Genomic DNA, 22,559 nt, shown 5'->3' with positions numbered 1-22,559 from the left:
CAATTGATGATGACAAAAGTGACAGTCAACTGTCACATCCATACCACCCTGAGATTGTTTCCCTGGAAGTGCTACATTGTGTGCATCCCTAGCTACTTAAACAGACCCAATGCTGTGCCAGTAAAAGGCACACATTCATGCTGAATGAAGGACTAATCCCTTGCAAAACAGCACACTCAAATACTGATATGTCACCCAACCCCTCACAAACCCCATCTCACCCGCCCAAGACACCATGGCATGGCATGTAATGTGAAAGCAACCAAATGAATGCACAACACATGACACAACTGTCACAAAGTGCACCGTCACAAATGGAAACAGGCCACAGACAATTCCCTCTCACCTATGAAAAAGAAACAGCACACATGAACATATACTTACCAGCATGACAAAACATGAATACAGGACCCAACAGTGGTAACGTCTGACAGTAACCAATCACAATAGTGCAAGTGTCACAACCTGACAAAGGCAGCACATCGACCCCTTCCATCTCCAGTGTGTATCTGGTAGGTAAAAGTGGCAGGGTACTGCATACAACATGAACTGTATCTGCAATGGAGACAGCCAAGGTAAGACATGAAGAAGCTACATGCAAATATGCATAATGAGCAATATGTAATACAATATACAAATCAACCATGCAGTGGATAAATCATCAGTAAACCCCACTAGGCGTGTATACACAGTTTGGACTACAGACTGGCCACACAGTGCCACCCGTGCGAGCCCATGGAAAGGGGAAGCAGGAGTCTCATATGTGTCTGGACCCCAAGCTTCAAACACAAACACAAACACAAGACAAGCCTGCATGGGCCCAGCTGGAACACACAGTGGATGCCTACGGGTGCCACACAAAGCAACACACTGTAACATGAATGCACACTAGACAAAAAAGAAGGAAATAAATAAATAAATAAATTAATTAATAAATAAAAATCAAAAATCAAAAATGGCCATGGGTCGACTGGGGGGGGGGCACCTGGGAGGGAGGAGGTGCTGGGTGCAAAATACCCTCCATGGGCTCATGGCCTGCTCAGCTACCAGATAGTGGGAGAACTGCCGTCGCTGTTGTCACCCTCTGGTGCTACATTAGAAGGTGTGCATGGTATGGGAGGCAGACCACGCAAAGCCCTGGCATGCTCCTCCATGGCAGAAAGCATGCAGGTTTGAAAGGTTTGGTTCTGCAGGATGATGGTCCGGAGATCCCCATGCAGCACCTCACGGGTAGCACAGACTTCTGCTTGCAAGGCCACACGTTATGCCTGGATCTCCTCACGGGTTGCCTGGAGCTCAGCTGAGATTGTGTGTGTTAGCTGCTACAGCTGCTGTTCTGACCTTGTACTCAGGTACACCTCAAGTGCACCCAGAGTAGCTCTGAGGGAGCTGTTTTCTTCCCTCAGGGCATCCCTGTGGGCCCGTGCCTCTGCACATATTGCTGTGCGAAGAGCCTCCAGTTCAGCCCATCGGTCCCTGTTGGCGGCCAACATGTCCTCCCTGTGTGTGTGACACGTGGACTCCGTTGCCTGCTGCTAGAGCTCCACCTGCCTTTCGGGGGGTAGAATGGAAGTGACCCCCTATCCACGGCCAAAGCCATCATCTCACATGATGCCCCCTGTTGTGCTGCAATTGCATAAATGGAGTCCTCCCACACAGTATCGCCCGGGGACACACGTCCACCGCGTTGCCAGACACGACACCTGTTGGCCCCAAGGTAATGTTCCCCTTGCTGTGCTGTACTGCCTGAGGCTGCAGGACTGCATTCCTCCTTTGATCTACTGCCTCAGGAACATGAGCAAATATTGTGGAGTGTGACCCTGCATCCGTAAGCCGCCACAGGCAGACATTCGAACACTGAATGAGCCATTGAGTGGTCTTCCCACAGTGCAGGTGCATTGGACAGAACAGCATCCATGCCAGAAACACTCACCTGCAACGGGACATTTGTCTCAATGTCTGATTCAGCACCTGAGCTATGGAGATCATCAGAGGTGTACCCAGAGACACCCGTGGACAGGATGGTCTGTAGGACTAATGGATTTTCATGCACCACCACCCCACGTCCTCCAGTGGTGCTTGGTTGGGGCTCTGAGTGCTCCTTCCCCTGCGCCATCTCATCCTCCTCCACAGCATCTAGTGCCTCATCACCTACACAAAATGAAAAGAAAAGTAATGAAGACACGCATGAACAGCATAGCTGACACACATAGGCATCACAATGTACACATCCAATACAGACAAGTCACATGACACAAACTTAGCCATGCATGCGGTGGCAATGAAGTGGAAGGGGACCCTGAAAGCAGACACTGATGACTCCAAAATGGAAAAGCAATACATGTGCTGCATGGTGCATAGCACCTGCATCACACATTAGCCTGTGAGAGGCATGGACCATCCACACACATTAAGTGTACCAAAAGTAAATCCCACAAATCAGCTTCCTCCCTTTAAGCTCTAAGGTTGTTCTTAGTATCCACCTGGCACGTACACAAACAACCTATTCAACATGAATTTAAGTGAGAACACATGGTTTTCAGAAAAATATACATATTTTAATGTTTATAAATTTGTAAAACACAATCATAATAGACAAAATCGACCTTAATGGTTCACAAATCTAAATCATTTCTCTTAAACACCATTTCATTTTGGTGTATATGCATCAAGAGACATATTGCCATATCATCAACAAATGGTTAAAATATGCCAACAGTTAATTATGTGTCTTTTATGAAGCTCCCTTTTAAGGGAGAGCAGACGTGTCAACACTTAACATGTGTTTCTAGAACCCATATACATTTTTGAAATACAGTCAAATTAGTGTTTCTTTGCATTTCCCATTGGTTCTGTCTTTAGGACACTCTTTATTTCCATCACGTAGTGACATTTAACGTGTTGCATACTAGGAACATGATGCGTTCCAAATAATCTAAAAATGTAAACATAAAACCTTATTAGTGCCATGTGTGACTTTGTGTATTGTGTCAGACTATGCAGATATACGGAGAACATATCCTGATATTTCTTTGAAGCTTAAGGGCTACTTCTAAGTAACAGTCTAGTAAAGGCAGAATCAGGGCTACTTGTCCACTAAAACATACACCAATGTACCTTTTGGCCACTTCCATATCATTTCAGAAAATAGCATTTGCTTTCATATTGTAATCTACAAAGGTATTGGATTTACCATTGTCTGTGAATGCCATACTATTTCTTACAGTCATCTCCATATTTCCATTGCTATCTTACATAGGACAGTTTTGTCATAAATCATCTCAGTTAAACCGGTAATGTTGTCTGATTACCTGCAGTTTCTTTTTTTGTCAAGCTCGTCTGTACCATCTGAAGAAGTACGAATACCCAATATCATGTATGGCCACTATTCGTTGAACCTATAGAGACATCAAAATTCCTAGTGTCAAAACAGAGGCGGGCAGGATATTATTGGCCAATTATTACCAAAAAGACTCATCCGTTTTAGTGATGGTCTAATTGTGCTTACCGGAAGACCGAAATATTTACGTCTTCTTCTCACGGCATTCTGTTCACATAAATCGGTTCTGCTAGTGTGTTTCAAGGAAACCGTATACAAACGTACCGGCGGACCTGTGGAGACAGGGTATCGTGGATCAATGATGCTCCTATTTGCTTGGTGCAATCGCCCACCCGTAACTACAAGATTTACCTTAATGGGTCCTTAATATGGCACTGTCTTATTCACCTTCCGCTAGTGCATTAGTCTTCTCGAATCGGACTGCTGTGTGTGACTTAGTCACGTGATCGGTATAAATCACGTATACAGAATGACATGATTGTGTTGTTATCTTCTTATTGGTCATTCGCAAATGGCTCACCTGACCTCAAGAGACAAGTCTGGGCAGTCTGATTCAAACAGAATTCGTTATTTACTAAGAGCGTTCTATGAATGTCTAAAATGAAACAAAGATTAAACAAAACATGGGCCGGCGTGGAGAACTTCACAGCAAAGCATCTAATTATGCTGCATATGAATTGCCCATATATACATGCTCTTCACATTATATTTCTTTGAATCTTGCTGTTCCAAAATGGCGGACGCTATCATAGATGACAAGTCTTCATGTTATTGTATTGTGGGCTAGTATCTGTTGTCAATAATGGACTCGAAACCACGATGAATCAACCAATGTTAATCCCTCTCTGATAACACAGCATATATTGTTATCTCATGTAGATCTGTATCTTGAAAGGGTACTCTCTTAATGAATAAATTACCCCCACTCTATTGCAATGATTTGGACGTCCTTCACTGTACTGAGATCAAAAATCAATTTTTGTTCTATTTTTCTCAATTTCAGGTCCTTATCTCCCCCTCTTCGCCCAATCGTTTGAATAATGAACCAATGGATATCCTCATGAGTGTGTTTAGCTAATTTAAAGTGGGCCACTAGTGGTTTTTCAGGTACACTATTCTTGACACAGGACCTGTGTTCACAGATCCTTTGTCGTATGGGTCTCTTTGTCTTACCAATGTACAACAAACCGCACGGACACTTGATAACATATATAGCCCATTTTTTTATTACAGTTTGAAAATTCTTCAATGTCCATATTTGGCCTTTCAGATCTACTTCTTTTATATTTGATGTAAGGCTACATATTGAACATCTGCCGCATTTAAAGTGGCCTACAACCGGTTGCATATTCCACAAGGTAGACTGGGTATGGTCAATTATAGAAACCACTTCTTTGTATGTGTGGACTAATTTATCACGCAAGTTCGACATGTGCTTGAACGCAAATCGTGGTTTATTAATTGTGAAGTCTTCTGTATTGATCATATCCCAATTTTTGAGTATGCTTCGCCGTAGGGCATTACTAATGGGCGAGAATGTTGATACACAGGCGATTTTATCTTCTTTGACCCTTAGTTGTTTCTTTAGACAATCTTGGGCCTCATCACGACCCTGGCGGTAAGTGAAAAACGATGCCGGTAAATGATTACCGGCATCGCTTACCGCTAGGTCCGATCATGACCCGAGAAAGTGCAATTAGCGGCATCGTAGTTAACGGTGCCGCTAACATCACCAAGCTCGCGCGCACGCAACCTCCCATGCTATAAGTACCGGCATCGCGCAAAGGTGGTGAAATCACGAATCAAGCGGACATGCTGTCAACGCCATCGCGAAGGCAGTAAAGTACCTTACCGCCATGGTGCTAAGTCCGCCATCGCGAACCAACCATAAATGGCCATGTGCAGTGTTCCCAGCTGCCACAGGTGCACAGAATCAGCACAGGTGGAGACAATACAGACTCGCCAAGAACATAAAGAGCACACCCCACCCCTTCCCACACCCAGTCACACTCCACAATGATTCCAACACGACTAGCAATGTTGGGGCTGGAGGACCTGATTGCAATGCAAGTGCTACAACTACAACAACAACAACAACAACAACAGGCAGCACAGAGGAGACGCAGGAGGAGAAGGAGGGCAAGGCAGGGCCAGCAAGCCCCACCAGCACAGCCAGTGCCACCACGCAGGCAGCCCCCAATCCCACGCATCCGAGCCAGTCCATTCAACCTCACTGCTGAGCAGATCCACACCCTGTACCGTTTGGACCGGGACACCATCACCACCATCGTGGACATGATACACAACAACATCGTCAGCATGATAGAAACACCCACCGCCATCCCCCCCTACTGAAGGTAGTGTCTGTGCTCCACTTCCTGGCCACAGGCACCTACCAGCACACAGTAGGGCACTTGCATGGATTTTCTCAACCATTATTCTCACATACGCTGATCCAAGTGCTCGATGCCCTCCTCAAGCACACAGACGACCACATTTCCTTACTACAGTCTGCCCAGGAGATTGCTAACACCAAAGTGGGTTTCCATGCACTAGCCGGCATACCTGGTTGCATTGGTGCCATCGATTGCACTGATGTGGAATTGGTGGTGCCACATGACATTGAGGTAGCGTACCGCAACCATAAACTATTCCACTCAATTAACGTGCAAATGGTATATGACTCCAACAGGATCATCACACATTGTTGTGCCCGATTCCCCGGATCAACCCATGATTCAATGGTCCTGCGTAACTCCACAATACCACGCTACATGGAGCGACATGCAGGGCCAAGATCCTGGCTACTCGGTGAGTCTCATGTCATGGCCATGGAAATGTGAAGTGGGTAGGTGATTGACGTATCAATGCATACTTTACCTGGCTGAAAGGGGGAGGGGGAGAGATGCATACTTTACCTGGCTGAAAGGGGGAGGGCGAGAGATGCATACTTTACCTGGCTGAAAGGGGGGGGAGAGATGCATACTTTACCTGGCTGAAAGGGGGAGGGGGAGAGATGCATACTTTACCTGGCTGAAAGGGGGGGAGGGAGATGCCTACTTTACCTGGCTGAAAGAGGGGGGAGTGATGCATACCTTACCTGGCTGCGAGTAGCAGAGGCAATGGAGCCAGCTCATACCCTAAAGCAGCCCAAACGTCAACTGACATCTGAACAAATAATGAACGATGTAAGCAGCCCTACCATGTGAATGAAGGTGTGTCCCAACCATGACACAACCATCTGCAAGTGCACTGTACCGAATCGGACCACATCGACCTCAACGAAATGCACCTACATGCAATGACTTCAGCCAATACACAGCACCAAACACCATCAACTGAAAGGCCAGCCCCCCATAACTGCGCACAAAGGAGGCACATGATGGACAAAAACATCAATACACCACTACATAGACACAGAGGCCCAAAAAAAATGCCTAGCAACATTAGTAGTGCTCAGTGGGGTCATCATGAGGCTGATAGCAATGTTGCCATGATGAGAGCATTGATATCACTGGACACCTGCCAGGTCAACAAAACAAACGCCATGGACTAACACAGTGGATGGGCACTCACAAGGCACTGGACCCCCCTGCATACACTGGTTGATGGCATGCAAAACAGTCCATGAGAGGAATACACATATACCGGTCACATAGTGTGACTCCATTTGTGCATGTAAATGTGGTACAAAGTAAGAGATGAATGCATGCCATGGTGGCACGTCATGATTTGAGATTTGATGTCATGACTGACACATACATTGTTGCCCACATACAGGTGATGCAGGCTATCCCCTGAAGAGGTGGCTCCTTACCCCAGTCCGGAACCCATGGAACCAGCATGAGGAGGACTTCAATTGTGCACATACACGAACCCGTGTGGTGATTGAGCAGACATTTGGCCTATTGAAGGCACGGTTTGGCTGCCTCAGTAGGTCTGGTGGGACACTCCTGTACCGCCATGAGAAGGTGGCAAAGATCGTCATGGCATGTGTCATGCTATACAATATGTGGATCAGACGGAATGTGCCCCTGCCCCCTGACGCTGAACTGCAACCACCTGACGATGAGGATGAGGAGGGTGGGGATGGGACAGCACCTCAGGGAGGCAGCGATGCACAGGAGGGACGTGACATGCGTTGGACTCTGATCAAGCAATGTTTCTAGCACACACGGATGGGGGTGTCACATGGAGATGGCTATTGGGGCACTTTGTGTGTCTGGGATATGCACACTGTGGACTGTTCACCAATAAAGCACACATATGCAATGAGCAATGTCCACACATGTGATTTGTGCTCAAGCAAAAATTGTATTGTAAATGTGAATTCAATTAACACATCCATTCCCCCTCCCCCTCAACTCACCAACACACCCACTCCCCCCTCCCCCCTCAACTCCACAACACACACCCTCTCCCCTCCCCCCTCAAATCCCCAAAACACCCACTCCCCCTCTCCCCTCAACTCCCCAACACACCCACTCCCCTCTCCCCCCTCAACTCCCCGCAAAAGTGTGTGGATGCCTGTGGTGAAGTGCCTAATGTGGGATTGTTCCACTGGGCGGCCTCTATTGGCAGCCCCCTCTCCCGGCCCCCGGGGCACCCCTGCCTGTACTCCGCAGGTTCCTGCCCGACCTGCGTACGGGGCTCCTTGGGGCAGAACTGGCAGTGGAGGAGGTACTCGGCTGCTCACTAGGACGCATGTCCCTCATTGTCTGTACAAGCTCCGAGAGCATGTGCCGCACCGCGGAAATTTCGGCACAGATATCCTTGGTGGAGGATTGTATGGCTGCCTTCACAGTCTCGGCACATTTTAGCATTTCCGCCCTTGCACCTCCACATTCGGTCACATGCTGAGTCAGGAGTGAGGACAGTTGGTGTTGGCGTGTTAAGATTTGGTCCAGCGACTGGTGGTTTTTTTGGGCATTGGATAATGCCAGTGGCATGTTCATTGGGCTGCTCCCCTCCTCCACACCTTCCACTGGGCATGGAGTGGCTGGCCAGGAGTCATCAGGGGATTGCCCCTGTGTGCCATCATCATGCAGGCTACATGGGGACAGGTAGGGGGAATGAGGGTGGGCAGTGGGGGGACATTCTACGACATCATCATCATTCCCCACATCACTATCCGAGCAAGATGCAATGGCAGCAGTCTCCCCAGTCGTGCTGCTTCCTGCAGACACAGTCCTTTCAGTGGCCACCAGTTGTTGGATGTCTGTTGCTGGTGGTACCGTGCTGCTTGCCTTGGTGCTTATCGGTGCCCTGGCCTGTGTTGTGGCCGTCGATTTTGGCTGCTGTGGGGGTTTGTTTTGTCCAGCAGAGGTGGAGGGTTGGTGTGGTGTTACTCCGGGCCTGGCCTACTTGGCAGGTGTGGTGCCAGTGTCTTCCTCGCCAAGGTCCGAATGGGAGCCTGTGGTGGAGCAAAGGAGGGAAAGTGTTATTGATGGGTCTGCGGACATTGAGCAGGCATTGTGATGACTGCCATCATTTTGATAACTAGATGGTGCACATTGGAGGCAGTGACATACAGGCTGTCTCCCTTTTGGGTGGGAGAAGCATGCAGGAATGTGGGTGCCTACAGTGAGAGTGTGCATACTGCATGTGTACAGGGTGTAGGTCAATAATGCCTGTAGGCAGTCTTCTGCTGATGTGACGAATTAACCCTATTAGGCAACATTGTGCTTCCCATGAAACTGGACTTCAGAGAGTTTTGCATGGCTTGATTTGAGGCACCTACCCGCGTCACCTGATGTCGGGGCTCCTCTCTCCATTTCTCCGACTCCCTCGATGCTCTCGATGCCAATGGTTGTGGCACATATCTCCTCCCACGGCTGCAATTTTATCGGTGAGTCTGCTCCTCCACCAGTTGCCATGTCCAGGTTTCTGTTGGCAGACAGGATACTCCTTACGCGGAGCCGGAGTTCGTCCCACATTTTCCGGCACTGTCTTGTGGTGCGGGGTGTTGTTCCAACTGCACTGACCTGCTGTGCGACTAGGTCCTATATGGCCTTCTTCCGTGCTATTGCCGGTCTGGTCATTTCTGTTGAGAATACAACGTCCGCATTTTCCTGTAGGGTTTCCGCCAACATGGTGAGCTTTTCCCTAGTGAAGTGCTCTTGCCGCAGCGATCGCAACTTTTTTTAACAACTTTCCGCATTCTGACAATGGGTGGATTTGGGTGAAGGTTTGTGGCGGGTCTCGGGGTCAGATGTGCACTGGTTGTAGAGGTTGGCAATGGATTGTGTTTTTAAAGATGGCAGCCGTGCTCTTTCCCGTTCCGGTGCGATGGCGCAACTTCCGGATCCGCTTCTTTACGGTCACTGCTAATAGCGGTCACCGCTATTTACGGTGATCGCTAATATCGGTGGGTAGGGTGGCGGTAGTGCACCTGGCACGGCATACGATGCCGGTAGGTGCCATTTTTGGGACGTTACTGGCATGGCGCAGATTACATTACCGGCATGGCGCAATGCTCGTGCCTGAGAGGTCGTAATGTACCGCTTTTAACGGTTTCTGGCCAGCATGGACACGTTAGTTGCGCCATGCCGGTAATGTCCATTACTTACCGCCTGGGTCGTAATGAGGCCCTTGTCTATTAGTGTTCCTGGCTCGTTTAAACGATCTCCATATTACATGAGGTGGGTAATCCCGTTCTTCAAGTTTTGTCGACAGGTCTTTGCTGTTTGTTTTGAAGTGTTTTCTGAGGCTACAATTCCTTATAATGCGCAAGAATTGGCCAAATGGTAAATTCTCGCGCCAACTTGCTGGATGATAACTATCAAATAATATCAGTGAGTTCTTGTCAGTTGGTTTCCTGAAGAGCGTCGTGCCCACAGTGTTGTTATCGCCTTTATAGATTTCTAGATCTAAAAAAGAAATCTTATTGACACTAGAAGTCATTGTAAAGTTAATGCAAGATTCTTGTTGCTTAGACCATATGAGGACAGGTCCAGATCTTGTGTGTTACCGGTCCAAAGCATGAAGACATCGTCAATATACCTATGCCGAGTTTTCATCAGATGTTTGAATGGGTTGCCGTCCGCATACACTGAACGGCTTTCCAAGTCATCCATATAAAGATTCGCCAGGTCTGGGGCAAAGGAAGAACCCATACGTGTGCCATGTTGTTGTAAATAAAAAGTGCAGTTGACAATGAAATAATTGTTGGTTAACGCTAGTTTGATACACTCCGTAATAAAATTGGAAGGAACCGTCTTATCTTCTCTCTTTTTGAGAAATCTGTGCATGATGTTGATGCATTTCATTTGGGGAATACTGGTGTAGAGAGCCTCCACATCAAGTGTGACTAGGAGATCTTCTGCTGTTATTACCACATTTTCCAAAATATGGATCATATGTGTTGTGTCCTGGATGTATGAGCGCATCTTTGTAACAAAGGGTCTCAAGAAGACATCAGTATAAATTGACACCGGTTCAAGGCTGGACCCAATGGCTGCCACGATTGGTCGTCCCGGCAGGCAGTTCGAATCTTTATGCATTTTCGGCAGACACTATAAAGCCGGGGTAATCAGGTTTTGTTGAATGAGGAAAGACTTCTCGTCACTATCGATCCACGCTTCTGATTCGGCATGTGTCATAAGACTAATGATCTCTTCACGGATCCTTGTTGTCAGGTCGCAGTGTAGCGGTTTATAAAACACGAGGTTACTAAGTTGATTATTGATTTCTGCGTTGTAACCTTCAATTCCCCATAACATCACACTGCCTCCCTCGTCTGCCGGTTTAATGACAAAGAGGTTATTGTCTGCCAAAATTTTCATCGCCTTTCTTTCCTCTCTTGATGAATTGCCCTTACAAGTGCTCTTCGTTTTCACCAATGCTCTCATATCACAGAGAACTTTGTTTCAAAACTAATGATCTCAGACGAGACCATAGAAGACCCAGGAATGAAACTAGATGGTGGTTTCAAGCCAGATACACTCTGTTTCCTTGGTTGTTGGCCTTCTGCATCCCGAAAGAAATATTTTAATCTTATGATATGAAAGAAATTTCTCATCTCAATCTCAGTCTTAAAAAGATTGGCTCTGTTTGCTGGTACGAAAGTCAAACCTTTACTTAAGACTTGGATTTCAGAAGCTGTTAGTACATGGGTGCTCAAGTTAAATATAGGCATTACCATATTTGTGGTGGTGGTTGCCACTGGCGGGTTCGCATCCCGTGGCTCCCTGGCTGTCGGGATCTCTGTATAGCTGGCCATCCACAAACATGACACATTCCAGCACATAGATGGCAAGTAGCATAACCATGCCAGAACTGACAAGGACACCCAGATGGGAGTTAATCACTACTGTCCCCCATCCATGTTAAACACATATAATCAAACAGAACATGCAAAAGAGTGGGACAAAACACACATGTGTCAGACACTGCAATAACACCAGTATGTTCAAATACAGTGATGGGAGGCACATGGATACATCAATGGTAGGTCACTTGGACATGACACAAGTCAATTCACATGTTGAACATTCAAACAGGGCTCAGAAGTGATCTGGTGCAGTGCATGTGTAGGTGGACAGCAGTCAATCAGCCTGATTGATGAAATCATTTGCATAAAAAGTGAACATGTGTGGGGTTTTGTGGGGGAAATCCCTGTCTGAGTGTGGTGATTTTGGGGCAGAACGGCACACAAATGTGCGTTTATCATGCAAATGATTCCATCAATCAGGCAGAATAAAGAGAAAAACTGCATTAACAATGTTGTGGCATGATGGCAGTTTAAGGGCAAGTGCAGTCATCATGTGCAAAGTGTTTGCAGCGGTCAGTAGGGATACAGTGAACCCCAAACGCAAGGGCGGGTGATGGGTTGGAGACACTACATGGGTCACATATAGCAGCTATGACTACACAGCCTGAACTGGGACTCAATCAGAACACCTCACCCAAGCAACATACACATGGTCTGGACACACACGCATGGGCACTCACCGGACATTGTCTCAATATCTGGTAGGTCTCCCACGCCTTGGATCTGATCCTCTGTGATGAACCCTCCAGCGATTGCCTCATGTTCTGTGAGTTCATCCTCCTCAGGTGGTGACCCACTGCCAGTCACCAGAGTAAAGACGTAATTGGAAGCCAACTTGTTTTTTGCTCGCTGTTTGAGGTCATTCCAACGCTTTGAGCAATCATCAGCTGTGCGCTTCACAAATCCATGGGAACTAATCTGGTCCGCGATGCACTGCCAGTGGGCCTTACGCTGAGCAGTCGTAGTCTTGCACCCTGCCATCACCAGCATGTCACGCCATGTGCCGACACATAGACCACAAGGCATCTAGCTCCACATCATTGAAACTCTGCTTCCTTGACGTGCTGGAGGGACGAGCCGTGCCTGGGGTACCCGCCTGTTCCGCAAGAGCACGCTTCTTCCTCTTGAGAAGTGGTGCGGACCCTGAGTGGCTTACGCCACTATGGTCTGTAGGGGCTGAAGCACAGGTGGACTGGCCACTGGAAGCAGACAATGGCACGATGACCAAAGGTCTCACTGCAGGCATTGGCTGCTGGGTGCTGTTGCCAGGTCCAAGTGGCACAACTGACTCAGTGTGAGGATCCGGGACCAACACTGTCCCGGCTGGGTGACCCAGAGCTGAGGTGGAGTGAGCTGCAGCTGCCCCTGCAGCCTCCTCACCCTGGCTACTTGGGGCAGCAAATGACATTGCTGCCCCAGATCCAAATGGCCTGGTGACAGCAGCTTTCACCACCACACATGGCTTGGACTTTGTGACATGGAAGTCTGTCTGTGTGTCATCCTGTGCCAGTTCGGTGACCGATTTGGGCCGGGTTAGCAGGGCCTGAGCTGGGATGGTGTCAGCTGCATCTCCCTGACCCACTGGGGGTGGGACATAGGTGTCCCTGAATGGTCCTGGACACACTCCCCTCTTGGGCCACCCTGCCCACGCTGGCCACCACTGCCACCTTGGCCACCCTGCTCATCCAGGCCACGTCCCCTAATACGGCCACCTCTTGGAGGTCGGCCACCTTTGTCTCCCTCACTACTTGGACACCTCCCAACCATGGCACTGATGTTCTTGTGCAAATGGGAGGTGCAGAAAACAATTGTCCTGGGCAATTGGAGTGAAGGGGCAGGGTACTAGATGGAATACGTACCCCTGTGCTCTTGCAATGCTGTCTGTGACCCCTGGGGAAAAATGACAGGTCACGCAACACTCAGGCATCACAAAAACAAAAACAAACATGCATGCGACCCCTCGGTAGCCTACGTGCATGGAATGAAGGACCCGCAGTACGCTGTGGCACCCAGAAACACAACAAATGCGTACAAGTGTTACACGCAGGCTACAATGACCTCTGAATAGATACGCGACACACAGGGGCAACCACAATGGAAAAATGCGTGCGGGACTCACCGTCTGCCTGGAAAATGAATGTGAAAAAGACGCACGTGTGCTTGTTGGCAACACCCCAGCCAAAAGAAGAATTGAGCTCTGCCTCAGTAAACAAGGAGTACGCACTGCAACCGGTGTGAAGTAATCACGTGTGAACCGACAAGAAGTACAAGAATCACCCACTCGCTCTCAACAAAAAGCAAGTACAAGAAAATGGTGTCCTACGCAGACCTTTAACCCCTGCCCACAAAAACGCCTTTGCGTGCCACGTCACTTGCACGCTTATGCGCTAAGGGACTTTCCTCAAATTACACGCATTCACATGTGTACGTGCTGTTTTCGCACGTGCGGATTCACTATGCACCAGTGCCGAGGAAAGGCCTGTGCACGTAATGTCACTTACGCGCTTACGCGCCAAGGTCCTTTCCTCAAATTACACACTGACATGCTGTTTTTTCACGCGCAGATTCACTCTGTACCAAGCTGGCCACACTTCAACACACGGAAGACCACGCTCCTGCGCAGAAGGCCATTTTCCTGCCACCAAGGAGCCACCTCCCATGAGCCATCTGCTGCTGCCTGCCTGCTTGCTTGCCACGTGCCCTGCTACTTGGTGCCTGCACATCAGCCATCTGCAGTGTTCCAGTTGCTGCGACCACCCCTGCTGGAACAGAAGACTCCCGACTGCTGTTCCATCGCTTCACAGCCCAGAACCAGGACCCAGTTGCCCACCCACACTTGCCTCGGGGGTTGGCAATGTCGGGCCAAACTCCATCTCGGACCAATGGTGGCCCCCCGGCAGAGAGGCAGAGGGCTGCCAGCTTCACTGCAGGAGAAGTTGGCATCCTGATGGAGCAAGTCCTGGTGCATTATGATTCCCTCTTCGGACGACCACGCGCTGACAAGGATGGAGGGAAGAGGATCTGGTTGGACATCGTGGGTGCCATCAACGCGGAGGGGGTGGCAAACCGCGACCTGAAACAAGTCCATAAGTGCTGGGAGGACTTCAGGTCCAGGACCCTCAGGAAGGCCTGGTGCCTCTTGGACGCAGCAGATGCAGTGGGGTGCCGGGTCCGCCTTACTACCGACCAGATGAGGGTCCTGGAATGCATTAACCCAGTGCTTCACCTCCAGGCCCTCGAGAGGCAGACCCGTCTGGAGTCGAGCGGTAAGTGTCCATGCATATTCATTGGACACAGTGCATGTTGAGGTGTGCCAGGAGTGTGCAGCTTGGACATATGTCTGACATGGCCCATGTATCGATGTTTATGTGCAGGGATATGACCGTGCTGCTTTTGAGTCCAGTCATGTGTGATGCACATCAATGGTGTATGTGTTCCAAAGCATGACGCACAACTGCATGTGAAGATGCACACATGTTTGCATGCATGAATATGTACTCAGCCATGTTTGGGGTGTGACACATGGATGCTCGTCACGCCTTCATGTACGTGCATGGTGTACATATGTGTGTGTCTGTTTGGGGGGTGTGACTGTGAGATGCCATGGATGCATGTGACACAGACATGTATGTACCCGATTGGCAGATGTGACATAGTTGCCGATGATTTCACTGTGACAGGTGGTGGAGATGTACAGATGCATGTCTGTCTGGGGGCGTGTGTGCATGTGTTCGGCACTCACCATGTTGCTTGTGCCGTCATGCCAACCTTTGGATGTTCATGCAGTTGTGTGGGTATGGATGCTGCTGCCTGCTGCACGATTCCTGTTAATTTGTGCATGTGTGTGGGTTCAAATGGTATGATTGTTGGGGAGTGTGATGCCATCTGTGAAGTTTGACACTGCCACTCATGTGCAACTGTCATGCGTGTATCAGACCATTGTACAGTGCCCTGATGCCTGTGTTCTATCTCTCCCTGTCTGCAGCGTCGACTGATGAAGAGGGCAGAGACGGTGCTGTGGAGCACAGCGGCAGGGATGCCACCGTCAGCCGGAGATGCAAGGCCCAGCTTCTCTCCGAGGTAATCATATCTTCCGGGACCGAGGAGTCTGGTGCCGCGCCCACGGCCACAGCTGCCGAGGGAAGGTCCAAGAGGCAGAGGTTGGAGGTGGACCCCTCGGAAGGGGCAGCTGAGCCCCCACAGGGGCCTACAGAGGAAGATGGCACAGAGTCATCCAGATTGGTCGGGGGTTTGGTTGAGGAGGATGCCATGACAGCCCCACGCACAGGGCCTGCAAGGGGGGATTCCACTGGTGCTAGTGGTGCGGTCCAGGGTCAGGGACAGGAGGCAGCACAGGCTGCCGCAGAGGTGCCTGTGTGTAATCCTGTCCCCGATCCTGTGACTGCATCATCCGGCACCAGCAGGGATGCCTTTGTCCAGACCCCTTTTCAGGGAGGGGATGCGCAAACAACAACTGGCCTTCCTCTCCCTGCGGATGTGGCAATCGGTGACTGGATTGAGCCTGTCCTAGCTGGTGTGGCGTTGTGCGAACGTGGTATTCGGGATGACGTGCAGGGTTCTCGTGAGGACAATGCACGTCATTTTGAATACCTGTTTGGGTGCGTCGCACTACTAGGACAGGCCGTCGGTACTGGGTTGCTCTGTATGATGGATCTTCTTGAGACCCCCTCCTCAACTGAACTCCCTATGTGCCAGTCATCCTCCGTGCCATCTTCCCACCCAAGTACCACCTGGGCCCCCTATGGAGCTGCCCCTGAGCCAGTGGCCAGGCTGGTATAGGACACATCCCTGCCACAGTTGGGAGTCAGAGGTCCAGCAGGGGTGGCCACCCCACCAACTGGACCCCAGCAAATGGAGGATGTGCAGGCATCAACAAGCAGGGCACATGCACGACGGCACCAGAGGATTCCATCATCCTGGATGCCGTTGTGGTGCCAGAGGCAGTTGCATTGGAGGCAGCAGCAGTCTCGTTGTGGGAGCCATCGTGGGTTGGGGTCATCAACATCCTGGGGGCAGCCATCGGCCGGCAGGCAGGAGGACCCAGGATTGGGATTGTCTTCCTTGTGGCAGCGGTTGGGCCAGCAAATAGATGCAGAGCAGCGGCGGATGGAGAGGGCAAGGCTCACAATGGTGCCCGTCACTGGGGGTTGGGTGGGGGGGACATGAGTCGGGGCCTGCTGGCAGGTCCCCGTCATTGGTGGGGGGGAAATGAGTCAGGGCCTTCTGGCAGGTGCCCGTCAATGGGGGTGGGGTGGAGGGACACGTGCCAGGGCCTGCAGACAGGTGCCCATCAATGGGGGTGGGGCGGAGGGACATGTGTCAGGGCCTGCTGGCAGGTGCCCGTCAATGGGGGTGGGGTGGGGGACATGTGTCGGGGCCTGCTGGCAGGGGCCCGTCACTGGGGGTTGGGTGGGGGGACATGAGTCGGGACCTGCTGGCATGTGCCCGTCACTGGTGGGGGGACATGAGTCAGGGCCTTCTGGCAGGTGCCCGTCAATGGGGGTGGGGTGGAGGGACATGTGTCAGGGCCTGCTGGCAGGTGCCCGTCAATGGGGATGGGGTGGGGGACATGTGTCGGGGCCTGCTGGCAGGTACCCGTCACTGGGGGTTGGGTGGGGGTGACATGAGTCAGGGCCTGCTGGCAGGTGCCCGTCACTGGTGGGGCGGACATGAGTCAGGGCCTGCTGGCAGGTGCCCATCAATGGGGTTGGGGTGGAGGGACATGTGTCAGGGCCTGCTGGCAGGTGCCCGTCAATGGGGGTGAGGTGGGGGACATGTGTCAGGGCCTGTTGGCAGGTGCCCGTCACTGGGGGTTGGGTGGGGGGGACATGAGTCGGGGCCTGCTGGAAGGTGCCGGTCACCGGTGGGGGGGACATGAGTCAGGGCCTTCTGGCAGGTGCCCGTCAATGGGGGTGGGGTGGAGGGACATGTGTCAAGGCCTGCTGGCAGGTGCTCGGCACCGGTGGGGGGGACTTGTGTTGGGGCTCACAAGTGCATGGTGCCATGTGGCCTGCCTGCAGGGCATGGTCAGGGTTTGCATGGGCCCCCCCTGTGGTGTGGGGTGCCTGTGGGGCATGGTCAGGGTTGATGGGCTTCCTGAGGGGCATGACCAGGGGTGTAGGGGGGCCCTGTGCCATGGGTCGCCTGCAGGGCATGACCAGGGTGGATGGGCTGCCTGCGGGGCATGCCCAGGGGTGTAGGGTGGCCCCCTGTGGTGTGGGCTGCCTGTGGGGCATGGGGAGGGCACACCTGTGAGGGGCTGCACTGCCAATTTGCATGTAAAGCTCACTTGTGTACCCCGGAATACACCTACCCGCTCCGGCCAGTGAAATAGCATGTAAAGCTCACTCGCATACCCCTGAATACACGCACCCCGCTCACGCCAGCGAAATCGCATGGACAACTCACTCGCATACCCCGGAATACACGTACCCCGCTCCCGCAAGCAAAATCGTGTGTAAAGCTCACTCACGTACCCCGGAATACACATACCCCGCTGGCGCCTGCGAAATCAGGTGGACATCTCAGTCGCTTACCCCGGAATACACGTACCCTGCACCCGCCTGTAAAATTGCATGGACAGCTCACTCGCGTACCCCAACATACATGTAACCCGCTCTTGCCAGAAAAATTGCATGGACAGCTCACTCGCGTACCCCGGAATACATGTGTCCCGCTCCCGCCAGCAAAATCCTGTGGACAGCTCACTTGCGTACCCTGAAATACACGCACCCCGCTCGCGTCGGCGAAATCACGTGGTAGCTCACTCGTGTACCCCGGAATACACGTACCCTGCTCCCGCCAGCGAAATCACGTGGACAATTCACTCATGTACCCCGAAATACACGTACCTCGCTGGTGCCAGCAAAATCATGTGGACAGCTCACTCGCGTACCCCGAAATACATAGACCCTGCTCCCGCCAGTGAAATCGCGTGGACAGCTTACTTGTGTACCCCCAAATACACGTACCCCGCTCCCACCAGCAAAATCGTGTGGACAGCTCACTCATGTACCCCAAAATACACGTACCCCGCTCGTGCCAGCAAAATCACGTGGACAGCTCACTCGCGTACCCCCAGATTCGTGCACCAGTGTGGTGTGGAGCCACATTCTCCCCTTGCAGGCAGACTACACCAGAGGCCCCCCAGTACACCCCTGACCATGGCCCACAGGCAGCCCATCACCCCTGACCATGCCCTGCAGGCAGCCCACACCACCGGGACCACCATACACCCCTGGGAATGCCATGCAGGCATCCCATCCACCTTGACCATGCCGTGCAGGCAGCCCACACCACGAGGGAAGACCTTACACCCCTGGGCATGCGCCGCAGGCATCCCATCCACCCTGACCATGACCTGCAGGCAGCCCATCCACCCTGACCATGCTCTGCAGGTAGCCCACACCATGGGGACCACCATACACCCCTGGGAATGCCATGCAGGCAGCCATCTACCCTGACCATGAACCGCAGGCAGCCCATCATGCCTGACCATGCCCTGCAGGCAGCCCACACCACAGGAGACCACCATACACCCCTGGGCATGCCCCACAGGCAGCCCATCCACCCTGACTATGACCCACAGCCAGCCCATCACCCCTGACCATGCCACTATTTACCCCTGGGCATGCCCGCAGGCAGCCCATCATCCTTGACCCGTAGGCAGCCCACACCACAGGGGGACTTTTTCCACACAATTTGCCTGACGCAGGCTGAGTACGCGTATTCAAGGGGGTGCGGGAGTTGATTTTCATGCCTTTCGGCTGCTAAAAGCAGGGTACGTGTATTCAAGGGGATGCGCAAGTACATTTTCATGCGTTTTCTCTGCCGCGAGCGGGGTACGCATAGTTTTTCACGCGATTACAGTGTAGGGGACCTGTAAACTGGTCCAGGGTTAGCGCAACCCTTTGCGCTGTATTGGGAATTTCTATGGCTTTTCCCTGCGCAAGGGGTGTTCTTGGGGGCGTAACTGGCACTGCAGGATGTTTGCTGTGCCACGGCTGCAAATGGTTTTGGACATCCATGAATACCCGGTGCGCCAGAATGCTGTTTAACGCACACGGCTGGCACACTGTGGGATGTATTTACCCATGCATCCGAGCCCTACCTCAAAACTGTGCAGTATTGACATGGAAAACATCATGATGGCCAGAGCTTCCCAGAAAACGCACAGGGAAATGCATGAAGAATAGGCTGCCCCTCATTTTTGCCGATGTTATGGGAACAGAAGGACACTGCCTAAAACCACCAGTGGACTACCCACACAGTAGTCTGAAACCATTGGGAATGGCAATGCTGATTGCCAAAAGCAAACCCATAACTGTTGGGAATTCATTTTCTTAAATCCCAAAAAGGGGTGCGGTACCAGTACTCACCACTATCCAAAAGCCGGCGTTTTAAAACCACCAGATTTTGTAGAAAACTGAATAAATGAACCCAAAACATGCCAATGAAAGACATTTTAAGAGGTGGATCCAATGTAAAGTTATATTCTGAAGTGACTTGAAGGTTTATAACAAGACTGGCTGAGCTGTGGATTTCAGCAGTTTAAGTAAATTTGGACTGAGAGACACTAAAAAAATCTAAGAGGGTAATTCATAGAATTTCGCAGAAAAGTGTCGCAAGCGGCTGGCGCAGAGTGTCCGCGTGCGATTGTCTGCGCCAGGCACGTGCGCTAAAACCGATTTCCGCGCACAGCGTATTCATGGATTTTAGGCTCCCAAACCAGCCGTGGCGCAGAGTATCGCAGCGACCCTGCAGCAGCGCCAGTAACGCCCCCAAGAACGCCCTCGCGCAAGGAAAAGCCATCAAAATCGCTAAATCATCGCAAAGGGCTGCGCTAACCCTGGACCAGTTTACAGGGCTGCCAAACAAGGAACGCAAAGCGGGTAACGTTCATGTCAGGGGTACGCAGGAAGTTTTACACGCGATTAGCCAGGGTACGTGTATTACAGGGGTACGCGGGAAGTTTAACACGCGATTGGCCAGGGTACGTGTATTAGAGGGGTACGCGTGAAGTTTTACACGCGATTAGCCAGGGCACGTGTATTACAGGGGTACGCGGGAATTATCACACGCGATTTGGCTGGGTAGGTGTATTACAGGGGTACACGGGAAGTTTTACACGCGATTTGGCTGGGTACGTGTATTACAGGGGTGCGCTGGAATTATCACACGCGATTTGGCCAGGTACGTGTATTACAGGGGTGCGCGGGAATTATCACACGCGATTTGGCTGGGTACGTGTATTACAGGGGTGCGTGGGAAGTTACACACGCGATTAGGCTGGGTGGGTCCTCACAGGTGTTCCCTGTACACCCTCCACGGCCCCTGCAGGCAGCCAACAAAACAGGGGACTACCCTGCACACCTGCTCATGTCCCCCTGCACCCCCACCCCCCAGCCACCAGGGGCACCCTCCACCAGGCCCCCACCCATGTCTACCACCACCCCCACCCCCAGCCACGAGGGGCAGCCTCCACCAGGCCCCCACCCATGTCTACCACCACCCCCGCCCCCCAGCCACCAGGGGCAGCCTCCACCAGGCCCCCACCCATGTCCCCCTGCACCCCCACCCCCCAGCCACCAGGGGCAGCCTCCACCAGGCCCCCACTCATGTCTCCCTGCACCCCCATCCCCCAGCAACCAGGGGCAGCCTCCACCAGGCCCCCACTCATGTCTACCACCCCACCCCCACCCCACAGCAGTGCAGGGGCACCCTCCACCAGGCCCCCACTCATGTCTCCCAGCGTGCTACGTGTATTTCAGGGGTGCGCGGGAAGTCCCACTCGCGAATACCCTGGGCGCGTGTATTTCAGGGGTGCGCGGGAAGTTCCACACGCGAATAGCCTGGGCGCATGCATTTCAGGGGTGCGCGGGAAGTTTTACACGCGACTTCAGCAGGGTACGTGTATTACAGGTATGCGCAGGAATTATCACACGCGATTTGGCTGGGTAGGTGTATGACAGGGGTACACGGGAAGTTTTACACGCGATTTGGCTGGGTACGTGTATTACAGGGGTGCGCTGGAATTATCACACGCGATTTGGCCAGGTACGTGTATTACAGGGGTGCGCGGGAATTCTCACACGCGATTTGGCTTGGTACGTGTATTACAGGGGTGCGTGGGAAGTTACACACGCGATTAGGCTGGGTGGGTCCTCACAGGTGTTCCCTGTACACCCTCCACGGCCCCTGCAGGCAGCCCACAAAACAGGGGACTACCCTGCACACCTGCTCATGTCACCCACCACCCCCACACCCCAGCCACAAGGGGCACCCTCCACCAGGCCCCCACTCATGCCCGACTCATGTCACCCACCACCCCCACCCCCCAGCAGTGCAGGGGCACCCTCCACCAGGCCCCCACTCATGTCCCCTATCACCCCCACCCCCCAGCCACCAGGGGCACCCTCCACCAGGCCCCCACCCATGTCTACCACCACCCCCACCCCCCAGCCACCAGGGGAAGCCTCCACCAGGCCCCCACTCATGTCCCCTATCACCCCCACCCCCCAGCACTGTGGGGCACCTGCCAGCAGGCCCCAACCCATGTCACCCACCACCCCCACCCCCCAGCAGTGCAGGGGCAGCCTCCACCAGGCCCCCACTCATGTCTACCACCACCCCCACCCCCCAGCCACCAGGGGCAGCCTCCACCAGGCCCCCACCCATGTCTCCCACCACCCCCACCCCCCAGCAGTGCAGGGGCAGCCTCCACCAGGCCCCCACTCATGTCTCCCACCACCCCCACCCCCAGCCACCAGGCGCAGCCTCCACCAGGCCCCCACTCATGTCTCCCACCACCCCCACCCCCCCAGCCACCAGGGGCACCCTCCACCAGGCCCCCACCCATGTCTACCACCACCCCCACCCCCCAGCCACCAGGGGAAGCCTCCACCAGGCCCCCACTCATGTCCCCTA

The sequence above is a fragment of the Ambystoma mexicanum genome, chromosome 5q (assembly GCF_040938575.1).
Source record: "Ambystoma mexicanum isolate Mex_15411 chromosome 5q, UKY_AmexF1_1, whole genome shotgun sequence".
Lineage (NCBI taxonomy): Eukaryota > Metazoa > Chordata > Amphibia > Caudata > Ambystomatidae > Ambystoma > Ambystoma mexicanum.
This window is presented reverse-complemented; position numbering follows the sequence as displayed.